The sequence below is a fragment of the Lygodium microphyllum genome, unplaced genomic scaffold (assembly GCF_053477565.2).
Source record: "Lygodium microphyllum isolate KBCC unplaced genomic scaffold, Lygodium_microphyllum_v1.1.10 scaffold_181, whole genome shotgun sequence".
Taxonomy (NCBI): Eukaryota; Viridiplantae; Streptophyta; class Polypodiopsida; order Schizaeales; family Lygodiaceae; genus Lygodium; species Lygodium microphyllum.
In genome coordinates, this window is record NW_028229664.1 from 156,755 (window position 1) to 169,375 (window position 12,621).

Consider the following 12,621-nt stretch of genomic DNA (forward strand, 5'->3'; position numbering starts at 1 on the left):
ATTTTGTCTTCTCTTAATGATATCAATGACCTCTATTAGTAATACCAAGAATCTCTTTGAGGTTAACTTTCATGAATATATTCATTCTTCCATAAACTTTTTCAAGTCAATGGTTATCTCTATGTTTGACTTCAGTTTATAACGTGAGTATTTTCCCTTTAGTTTAGCATATTATTGCTTATTTTCCTATTGATATATCTCCCATTATACTACACTCACATGAAGGCATGCATCCTAGTTATTCTTCTTTGTCTCTTAATAAGTGTAGATATATCATCTTTAACATCCTACCAATTTGTCTTTTGTCCTTGTTCAATGCTTTTGTCTTCCAAGAGCTCTTCAAAGCTCAATGATAATGTAGGATTTGTTGACTAAAGAAACAATTCAATATTTTCCCATTCTAGAGCTTGTTGCTTCATATTATCCAAATGATCAAATGTGGATTCAAACTTATGCAATAATTCTATACCCAATAACCAATCCTTTATTGGAAGTGGAAAAAGCTTTTCTCTTGAATAGTTTGATCTTTTTTCCAACTATGAGTATCTTCAACTCTATCCCATCCAACTCCAAATATAATATGTAGCATTATCATATGCATGTCTCTAGATCGACACACCAGACTACCTCTTAGAGTCTTCTTGATGGTACATTGCTAGTTATCCAAACTAATGTCATACGCAAGTACCCAGTCTGCTTCTTCAATAGCTCTATGTCCAAGTCTTTGTATTTTGTCAAACTTGTCCTTGTTTCTTATCATGGCTTCTTTTATTCCTTGTATTGTAAGCTCTATATCTTTTGGTCTCCTCTCCCACTGGCATCCTTAGAGTTAGCAACTCTTCTCTACTCATCGCTTCAATTTATGGCAATACATTTCATGTAGCAGTTACCTCCTCTACTAGCATGGTCAACTTCTTCCTATATATAAACTCTATGGACATGTATCCTCTCCTAGCATTATGAGTAGTGCAATCACTTCACAAACCATATGGAAGTACTTGTGGATACTCTCCAATCTTTCTCTTGCATGGATTTTCTAATGCCTTGACAATGGGTAGATGTCCCCTTTCACTATTTACATTTCCTTCATGATTATATGTTGATGTATGTGCAAGCTTGATCCCCAACATAGAGAAAAACTCCCTAGCCTCATTAGCGTCCATCTCTCCTCTGTCAACTATGATCTTCCCCACACAATCATAATGACATATCACATACCTCAATGATAGACTAAATATGACACTAGTAGCTTCAGTCCTCAAAATTCAACCTTCAATTTGATTCATAAGGTCCTCTCATTCAATAAAAATATATCTCATTTGCCATAATCCCATATGCACAGTCACTAGATCTACAATCCATTTATAACTCATAGCCAGAGGGTATGCAGGATAAAAAGTATCACAGTGTCTCATAGACAAATACATTTCATAAAGCATTGAAACAATCAACAAACTATAAGACATTGTTATACATGACTTTACAGTAACATCTCTCTTTGATTTTCTTGAATATAGCCCCATACACCTCTATTGCTAGTCCATATACTCTCATGAAATTCATAAATAGTTTATAGATTTGAGTAGCCTTGTCACATACTACTCACAAAGAAGCTCATATTTAATTCCTTTGATGCTTCCAAAGAAAGCCATTCTTTAGAAAATAGCCATATGGCGATCCTCTTGAACTGATCATCTATTCATATATATATTATTATGAAAGTGCCCCAACTATTGCCGACCAATATGTAGCCATTTCCCATTATGCAGCTCTTCTAGAAAACACTCCACCAAAGAAAGTAGAACATTCATGACCAATTATATCTCTTGAAATTTTACCCTCTTTATCATCATCCATCATATCCTCTTCATCTTTCTCTAGACAACATATAAATTGTCACTAGGTTATCTTTTCATGCAATATGTCAAAATTCAAGCTTGATAGATTTTATGTAGACAATCCACCACAACATGGCTTATAGCAATACATAAAAGAAGATTCATTTTTTTTCCCAAAAATAACTATCTTTGGGAAATCTTTTGAGGGAACAAGGAAGCCATATAAATCTAGAGACACTTGAACTCTTTGCTTACAATAGTTTAGCCCTATAAAGAGTGTATTTAGTATGAAACTCCCTCTATTGAGTCCCAAAATCTATCATAAGCGTGCATACTATGTGTTGGAAAGATCTCTTAAGTGATAGCCTCTTTTCCCCTTGCCCTCCTAATGAGAGTTTTTGCCCATTATTCTTTCTTTTGATGCAAAGTTTGCTAAAGATATAAATAGTCAAAAGCCACCAATGGCAGGTAAAAAATAGCCTCACATGTCAACAAAAGTCATGAGAACCTAGTCATTGGCAGAGCAAATCCTATAGGGATTTTTTCATCATGGTTTTATCCTTAGTCAAAAGATTCTAATTCTTGGATCCATTATGTTACAATTGGGCACTCTTTCCTAGGCACTCCCACTTATTTTTGGACATATATATACATAAACTTTGTGATAGACATGGTCAATGATAGGAGAGATCATCTCTTACTCTTGGTACAATATTTCTCATTTGATGGAATGCCTACAACCCATGAAAAAAATATCATATACTCACCAAGTATTTTACATATCCCATACTTCCTATCATACACTTGTTAAGTCTTAACAACTCTCAATTGTTTTGCCAATCACTTATCATGAAATATTAATGCAAATTTGGTATTTAAATGAAACTCATAAGTTTTTACTCAGTGGACATGTAGTGCCCATGGTATCCAACCTCTCTGATCCTGCACAACCTTTGGCATGTGCCACCATCATTCATCATCTATTGTAAGCTCAACTACTATCTCAATGTCCTCATCTTCTACTTCAAGTTCTTCATCATCTCTACATTCTTCTCCCTTTTCTTTGGTAATGTCATCATGTAGTATATCATCCATTAACTCTTCCACTGCATAGTGTTTTGCTTCCCTCCTCTTGAAGAATTTGTTGAGATTGAGAGAGGCAGAGATGGAGTGTGAGAAGCAAGCATGCTCTCATCTTCTTCATTCATTCATTCTCACATAACCACACACAAAGAGTAAGTGTATACAATAGTACTAAGGTCCATAGGACCATTCACAATGGGTTTAAGACCATCGACTTATTTAATGTCCCACACTTGTTGCTGATACAGCTAGATAAGACTAGTGTCAATCATACATACTAGCAAGAGAATAGTATGAGCTTGATATTCTAACACTCCCCCTCAAGCTCAAATCATCTGATGAACTCCAAGTAGCTGTCTAAAACTACTAAACTTATCTTTACCCAAAGACTTGGTAAAGATATCTGCAACCTGTTCATCAGTCTTCACATGCATAAGATCTACTCTCCCTCCAAGAACCATCTCTCTGATAAAATGGTAGTGTACCTCTATGTGTTTTGTCCTGGCATGATATACTGGATTCGTTGCCAGGAGTACACTACTGAGATTGTCACATAATAAGGTCACTGGAGCATCCACTTGAATATCCAAATCAGCCATAAGCTTGAGGGGCCATGAAATCTCACATGCTACCAATGTAACATCCCTGTACTCTACCTTAGTACTAGACAATGCAACCATTGGTTGCTTCTTCCTGCTCCAGTTGATCATGCCACTTCCAAGTCCAATAGCATAACCACTCGTAGATCTGCGATCATATGAGCATCCTGCCCAATCTGCATCTGTGTATCCAACTAGTTTCAAGGGCTTATCTCTCATATAGAACAACATAATCTACAGTGGACTTAACATATCTCATAATCTGCCTAACCGCATCCAAATGTGGCTTCCTAGGCTTCTATATAAACTGACTTATGAGCCCAACTGCATAACTCAAATCTGGCCTAGTGATGGTCAACTAGATCAAATTTCCAACCATCTACCTGTACATAGTCACATCCTGAATTTTAGCTCTAGTGCTAATGTCCAGCTTGACATTTTGATCAAGGGGTGTATCCAATGGTTTGCATTCAGCCATGCCATTCAGCATTTCCATGGCATAATGTTTTTGCATCAGCCATAAACCATTTTCAGCCTTGATTACTTCAATTCACCTAGATCTTTCATGTCAAATTCAGATTTTAGCATCTTCATTACATGTTGTATGCCCACGTCATCATCACTAGTGATTATCAAATCATCAACATATATGACCAGCACTACCAAGCCACTATCAGTCTTCTTTGTAAATAGGCTGTGATCAGCCCTACCAACAGTAAATCCCAACCTCTGCAAGTAGTTACTAATCCTAGCATGCCAAGCTCTCGGAGCCTGCTTCAGCCCATACAGTGCCTTTTTCAGCTTGCATACATAATGCTGAAATCAGGGTGAACATACCCTTCTGGCTGAACCATATAGACATCCTCTACTAAGTCACCATTAAGAAATGCATTCTTAACGTCCATCTGTTGTAATTTCCAGCCTCTAGTAGCAGCCAAGGCAATCACAGTGCGTATGGTTGCCATCTTGGCAACATGGTTGAATGTTTCCTCATAATCAAGTCCATACTATTGGGCATACCCCTTAGCAACTAGCTTGGCTTTGTACCTTTCCACACTGCCATCCAACTTACATTTGATTTTGTAGACCCATTTACAGCCAATGGTCTTTTTTCCTTCAGGCAGTGGCACAAGATCCCATGTCTTATTTTCAGCCAAGGCATTCATTTCTTCATCTGTGGCTGCACACCAGTTCTCATTTTCCACTGCTTCAGCATATGTACCTGGTTCTTTGATCTCCAACACTTTTGTCATGTAAGCATAATGCTTTGTAGTGTAGCCACTATATGTCAACCTGTCAATAGGGTATCTGACCCTCTATGAGCGTCTAAGTTGTGGTGCACTGCTCGATTCCCCTCTCTCATGAGGCGGAATGTACCTGGTCTGCCTTGCACCAGCCTTGCGCCAGGCGTATAGACAATCGGAATACCAAGTTTACTGTCCAAAGTGTTAGTAGAATCATATCCAGAAGTCATCCTACCAAGTTTCATCATCCCAGATACATCCTCAGTAACTTTCTCTTTTCCTTTGTCCGCAACATCATATCTCCCCCTCACTAACATATTGGTGTCAGTGGACGGTGAACTCCTCAATCTCCCTGTCCATGGGGATGCTGTCTGACTACTTGGTCCTGTCATAGCAGTGCTTTGCTGCATATCAACTATGGATACATGAGTAGAAGGCATATCTGATGGCACTGTAGCTGGTGATACATACCAGGAACCCATCTCATAAAAAATAACATCTCTGCTCACCAAGGTCTACCTGGTAGAGGGATCATAGCATTTGTATGCCTTCTTCTCCTGTGAATATCCAATGAAAACACACTTATGTGCTTTTGGATCTAGCTTCTTCCTTTTTTCATTTAGAATATGCACATAAGCAAGACAGCCAAAGACTTTCATGTGACTTACATCCGGCTTATAGCCATACAGCTTCTCAAACCGTGTCATCTCATGAATACCTGCAGTGGGAGTCCGATTCAAGATATACATGGCTGTCATAACCACCTCAGCCCAATAATAGGGCGGCATCTTCTTCTCATTCATCATGGCACGAGCACCTTCCATCAAGACCCTGTTCTTTCTTTCAGCTACTCCATTCTGTTGAGGAGTGTAGCTGCAGGTAAGCGGCCTGCGTATGCCATTTTGAGCCAAAAAATTGTCAAACTCATTTGATACATACTCCCCACCGCTATCTGATCTCAAGCAAGAGATATAACAGTCAAATTCCTTTTCAACCTGCTTTTTAAATTGCTAAAAAATAGTAAACACCTCATCCTTTGTCTTTAGAATGTAAACCCAAGTATAGCGACTGTAATCATCAATGAATGTAGCATAATACTTCGAGCCTCCCATGGATGCATTATGGGCTGGTCCCCCAAACATCAGAGTGCACTAACTGCAACGAACGTGTACTTTGCCTTACATGCTTGACAAATGGCAACCTTGACTTCTTACCAAACTGGCAAGCATCACATACATGACCAATATCTGAATATTGGAACTTGGGTAAACCTGTAACAAGCTGTTTTTTCTGTATGATTTGTAGCCTTTGCAAATTTACATGCCCCACTCTATTGTGCCAAATTTTCAAGTCTCTGATAGTGTCAGAACCATGGGCAAACATGGCTGAATTCAGCTCTGGCAAGGTAGCATCAAGAGTAAACATTCTGTCATTCCTGTGACCGCGAGCTATCAACTTGCATCCATTACCAAACTCTTCAATAAAGCAACCATGCTTGTTGAATCTAACCTGCAAGTTCTGCTCCATCATCTGGTCAACAGACAGTAGGTTCTTCATAATCGAAGGAACATGCAATACATCATGCAAATTTTTCTTTTTGCCATCATGAACCACAGAGGCACTTTGCCTTTATGCTCAATGCTATGCTGCGTATCATCAGCTGTACAGACATAGCCATTTTTTTAAGCCACCATATCAGTGAACCAATCACCATGAGGAGTCATATGGTTCGATGCCCCTAAATCAATATACCAAACTGCTTCATCAGTGGATTTTTGAGCAACTCTGTCTTTTACATACTGCATGGCAAACAATCTATCTCCCGAAGTATCATCTGCCTGACTAGATGTAGCAAAATGTCCATGTTGTTTTCTTTTCCGATTGCCCTGCTTCTTTCAGCAGTCCTTGGAAATATGCCCATACTTCCCGCAGTAATGACAATCCTTATCCTTGTTGGGATTGTCAGATGGACGCTATTGTTGCTAGGAGCCTCTACCTCTAGGGCTAGATCTCCCCGTGCCTCTAAAGTTTCCACCACTTCTTGCATTTGATACCTGCTGGTTGTTATTGCCATAGGATGCATTTTGCTGGCCTCCTATGCCAAATCCAAATCCTCTACCACGGTTTCCACGGCCACGTTTATTGGAATAGAAAACTGCATCCTTGTTTTTAGAACTGCTAGATCCTGTAGCCAAACCAAGCTTAACTTCTTCATGAATAAGCAATGCAACCAGCTCATTGAAATCAGGTATTTCAGCCCGCACAAACACAGAAGTATCAAAAGACTTATACTTAGGCCCCAAGCCATTCAAAGTCACAGCAACCATGTCTTTATCTTCAACCTGTGAACCAACAGATGCCAACTGATCCGCAATGGTCTTAACCTCCGTGACATAATCCTGTATAGATCTAGTTTTCCTCTCCATGTTGTTGAACTTCTGCTTCAACTGTATCTTCCTGGCACTTGTGGTTGTGCCATAATACTTGACCAAAATGTCCCATGCATCCTTAGGAGAGCTGCAGTTCATTATTTGCATTACCATGGCATCTGAGATACATAAAGAGTGCCAGTGCAAGACTCTATGAGCTCTTTCTGTCCAAGCTCAGTGTATTCGTCTCTGATCAGGCAGCCATAAGTCGATCTGGGAGCTCAGGTTCAGCTTCTGCTCCAGTCACCAACTCCCAATAGCCTTTTCCTATTAAGAAGTTCTCCATGCGAAACTTCCATATGGCATAATTGTTACTATCAAGCTTTTCCCCCACTATCTGGGTTATGTTGTCTGTCCTTTCTGCATTTTCCATGTTCTAGACTTTGCTTGACTACCTACAAACCAACAAGTATGATTGACCAAGTTCAATCCTCAACTGTTATGACAATTTTCTGCAATTAATTGCACCCAATGACAGCTCAAAATAGTCCACGACCACTGGTTTAACTCATAAGTATAACAATCAATGCATATGCTTTGGAGTTGCTTCAGTTTAAGCTCCTGCAACCTCACTCCCAGGATAAATACATACAGTCTGAAAATTGTAAACTGTTAGTGACCAGCAGCTTAATCAAAGCCAAAACTGAGTCATATACATGTCATACATGTCCCAAATCTTCATATATAGTTGCTAATACATGTAGCAGTCCAAGCATAACCATACGGGCACAAAACAGTGCATATCCAGCAAGTATAGGTGTCAAACTTCCTGCTCATAGATTGCATTCAGCAAATGCTCAGTGAGGTCAAGCCTTTTTAGCTCCAAACCAGCTCAAAAACATGCCAAACATCCACTTTAAAGTGTCAAGGTCACTGCATGACCAAATGGGCACCCATCAACAAGATGTCTTCAATAGCCAGTTGCACACATTGCAATTACAGTTTGTACCCAACCAACACAATGTAAATGCATTCAATTTCAGCTTCAGATTTCAGTTTTTAATCATGCTCAATGCCCGATTCAATGCTCCAAGCATTCCCAGATATATTCCCAATAGCACACAGTTGTTAGAGATCAACAGTGTCATAGCATGCTTCAGTAGAAGATGGTGCTTGTTGCTGCCTACATTCAATGACAGTTTTCAACCTGTCAATGACTTCCCAGAACTGAGCATTTCAGTCAATAACTTCAGTCCACAACCATGTCAAACAATGCATATGGTTCCCAAAGCATGTACATGCTTCAACAAGTTCTCCTGAGCATGCCAAGAAGCTCAAGGCTCTTGAGTAGAATCAAGTGTATGTTGTATACTCATTGATTACAATAGGTCTTCACTGTTTTCAGATATGTGGTAAATTGTCACAGCTCATAAATGAGCTCATGATCAAGTACTGACATATCGAGGACTTCAATGACCTTCCAGAGAGCATAGACAAGCTGTGTGTCAGTCCATGGATGATGGAGTTGATGATTTGCAGACCATGAGGGCAGCAACATAAATAGGTGCAGTCACGCTATTTTTTGATCCTGGACCAGCAGCTACTATTGATGGTAATGATGATGATGAGCACTCAAATGTGCTCAAGGGTGCTCTCCAAAGCTGCCACAGAAGCCTCAAACACTAACATGAAGCATAGACTCCATCTGACCAAAATGCATACCTTGTTGCACAGACAATAACAGTCAATGGCAGTCAGCCCTCTTCACTTCAAGAACCTGTGTCTTCACTCCTGAACTCTTCACTCCATAGTGCCCAGTCATGGGTGCTCTGATACCATGTTGAGATTGAGAGAGGCAGAGACGGAGTGTGAGAAGCAAGCATGCTCTCATCTTCTTCATTCATTCATTCTCACATAACCACACACAAAGAGTAAGTGTATACAATAGTACTAAGATTCGTAGGACCATTCACATTGGGTTTAAGACCACCATCGACTTATTTAATGTCCCACCCTTGCTGATACAGCTAGACAAGACTAATGTCAGTCATACATACTAGCAGAAGAATAGTATGAGCTTGATATTCTAACAGAATTTGATCCTCTTACTTGCTATGAGTATCCTTAAAGAAGTCCCATCAAACTCTATCAAAGCAAATGTTGTATTTTCATAGGCATGCTTTTGAAGATAAGCTCCAAACCACCTCTCTACCATTTCTTTGATAGTGGTATATTGATTCTCAAGGCTATTGTCATAGACCAAAACCCAATCTTGTCTCTTTGAGTCCCTACACTGATTTTTTAACATCTTCAAGTTTTCTCTCAAGAAATATCATTCTTAAATATAAATGTTATTCTCTATTATGTCATCTTGCCATGGTAGCCTGATCCAAATAACATCATTGGTCTCCATGGGCATCACTAGATTTTATCCAGACATATATTCTACAAGCAAACACTTGGTAGTCACATTACATGTGTTTTGGTCTTCCCATACAAACTAAGGCAACAACTATGGCTAGCCTCTCTAATCTTTCCTCCACAAGCCATAGCCAAAGCCTTGAATAAAGAAGGATATCCTCTTTTACTCTTCGCATTTCCCTCTGGGATATAGGCTGATGCGAAGGCTCACATGATGTTAAACTTAGAGAAAAAATCAATTGCTTCATCAAGATTACCTCCATTAGTATTCACTTTATCTACACACCACACCTATAAAATTCTTCTTCAATAAGCAACTTCTATACAACGCTAGTGGTCTTCTTAGGGGGTGTACCTATAAAAGGGTATTAAGAAATATCATTTCTTTACATGCTATTAGGCCTTAAAATAACCATTTTAATTCTACTACATTTATAATATTTTTTTCAAATTATAATTTAAAACTTCTTTTGTAGATATAATCCTATAAATTGTACTAAATAAAGTACCCTTTCCTTTCAATTCATGTGGTATCATTCATGCTCTGTCTTCCACTTGATTGGTTAAGTCTTCTCTTGCCAAGAAAATATATCTTATCTATCATAGAGCAACTAGCATAGTCACCAAGTCAATTAACCACTTGTAATGCATACACATTGGATAACTAGGATGCAACTATTCTCTGTGAGACTGAGTGAAGAATATAGCTCACAATCTTTGCATGTTTTAAGAAACTAAGAAATAGTTGTATACATCCCCTTCCATTTGTAGTATTATTTTATCTTCTAAAAGGTCACCCTTACTCCTCTATGACTTGTCCATAAGCTTTCATGAAAGTCCTTCATCACCTATACTTGAGTAGATCTATTACATACTACTCTCAATGGTAGCTCACCTATCTTCTTTGGATGTTTCTATAATATCCTATCCTTTAGAAAGTATCCCTAAGATTTCTATGTAGTTCTTTTAAACACTACATCACTCCAATTATCCCTTTCAATCAGTGTGCTCAAGTATTGTCCAATTTGCAACCATTCATTTACATACAGTGCTTCTTCAAAAGCTTCCACAAGTGACACATGACATAAATGGTCTATAACTATGGCTTAGATATTAGTCTCATCATCATTTGCAAGTGAGATCTCCTCATCCTAATATCTTGCTCTTGAATAGAATATTAACTAATAGGTTTTCTTTTCATACAATATGCTTAAACCTAGGTTTTTATAAATTTTATGTAGGCAATCAATCTAAGCATAGCAATGTCAGGAGTAGAACAACTAGTAATCATCCCAATCAAGGGCAAAAAATCTATCTCTACTACAATAGGAACTCCAATAAAGTACTATTTATCACACTCTAGGATAGTTGCTACACCCCATAGTTCTCTCTCCATCTACAAATAACACCTCTATCTATCTTTCAAGATTTTTGCACCAAATCTCACTACATGCATGTCACCATCCTCATCATCCTCTCTTATGGCCCATACAATCCAAAGGGTGTTCGTATCTCTTGTAGTCACTATGGTCTATCACATACATAGTCTACTTTCTTGAGTGTAGGTGCAACTCCCAACAATTTCTTATACTTTTTCATATCAGTGGTATGTCTTCTATCCTAAAAGAATTTCATCCCTTTCATGAGCAACTAATATAACTCACTACAATATGACCAAAGTGTCAAATCCAGATCCTACAAAAAACACATGCACCAATAAATCTCTTGACCTCTAATATTGATGAACAACTTTCTACAATCTTATCTATAGCATCAACTTTAGTAGGGGAAGGTCTCCTACCATAGGGGCCATACATATGGCCAACTATGAGTACCTCATTTGCTCCAAACATAGACTTATGCACTTGTAATGTGAGGTTTAATTCCTCTAGTATGGATCAAAATTTCTTATAATTTGCTATATGCTTTTTGCAACAAAAAACTTGCAATATACCTCATTCTTCTCTTTCTTTGCAGAGCCTTTGACTAGCACATAATTCAAGAATGGCATCATAGTGTCTAAATCTCGAGTGAATAGATAGTAAATTTCATGTTGTGCCTCACAATTATCTCCTCACAACACTTTCTCTCTACAAGAATAATAAATTTCCCATTCCCAATCTTCGGATATTTTAATGACTCTACTGAGAAATTGTGTCCAATATTCTATGGGTTTTGCAAGTTTGAATGCCTTGCAACCCTCTTCATCTGCTCATCATTATTAGGAGGCATCACAACTACAATAGGATTTACCTTATTATCTTCTATTTTATACTTCATATCAATTTTGACTTCAAACCTCTCCTCAATCCACAACCCTTGTTGCAACAAAAAATTAGGAATAACATCATACATTGTCAAGTGTTTTTCTGAAAACTGAAAACCCTAGTCAAACTATAGTTAGCTTTGATTTTTGCTAGCTTAGTTATCTCCGTGACAATTTGTTTTGTTATTTCGTAGTTGGATTTCTTGTGTTTGTTTAGCCTAGGATTTGCTTGTCTTTTTTTTTCATTTGTTGAGTATGAAACTTGATAGCCTTGGTCGAGCTTGGTATTTTTTTTAATAGGATGAAGCTTATGTTTGTCAATAGCTACTGAACATTGAGGAGCTAGGTATGTTTTCTTGTCGAGACTTTTGCACATCACGGGGATAATGGGTTCAGGAGAACTTCACGTTGAACTTGTTGATGCACTACACTCGGGGGTCGTCTCCTGTTCTTATCAATACTTCCATGCCATGGGTTGGGATTATGCACTTTTTGCACCATGATTGAGCACTAGCACGGCATGAGGTCCACTGCACCTATATGCAGTAAGTTTTAGATACACGCGCACATGAGAGAGCAGCTGTCATTGAGCACACACATTTCTTGCATGCATGATATTTGGGATGCTCATCACAAAGTTAGGAACCTCTGGTTGAGTGTGTAAGGAGGTTGGGTGAGTTAGAGGGTCGTGAAGGACGCCACCAATTGTGAGATGGGTTATTCATATCTGGTCAACATCTTGAGGATCATCATTTTCTAGAGTGATTGTGAGATTTTGGATGGGTGGAGCGGAGTATATCA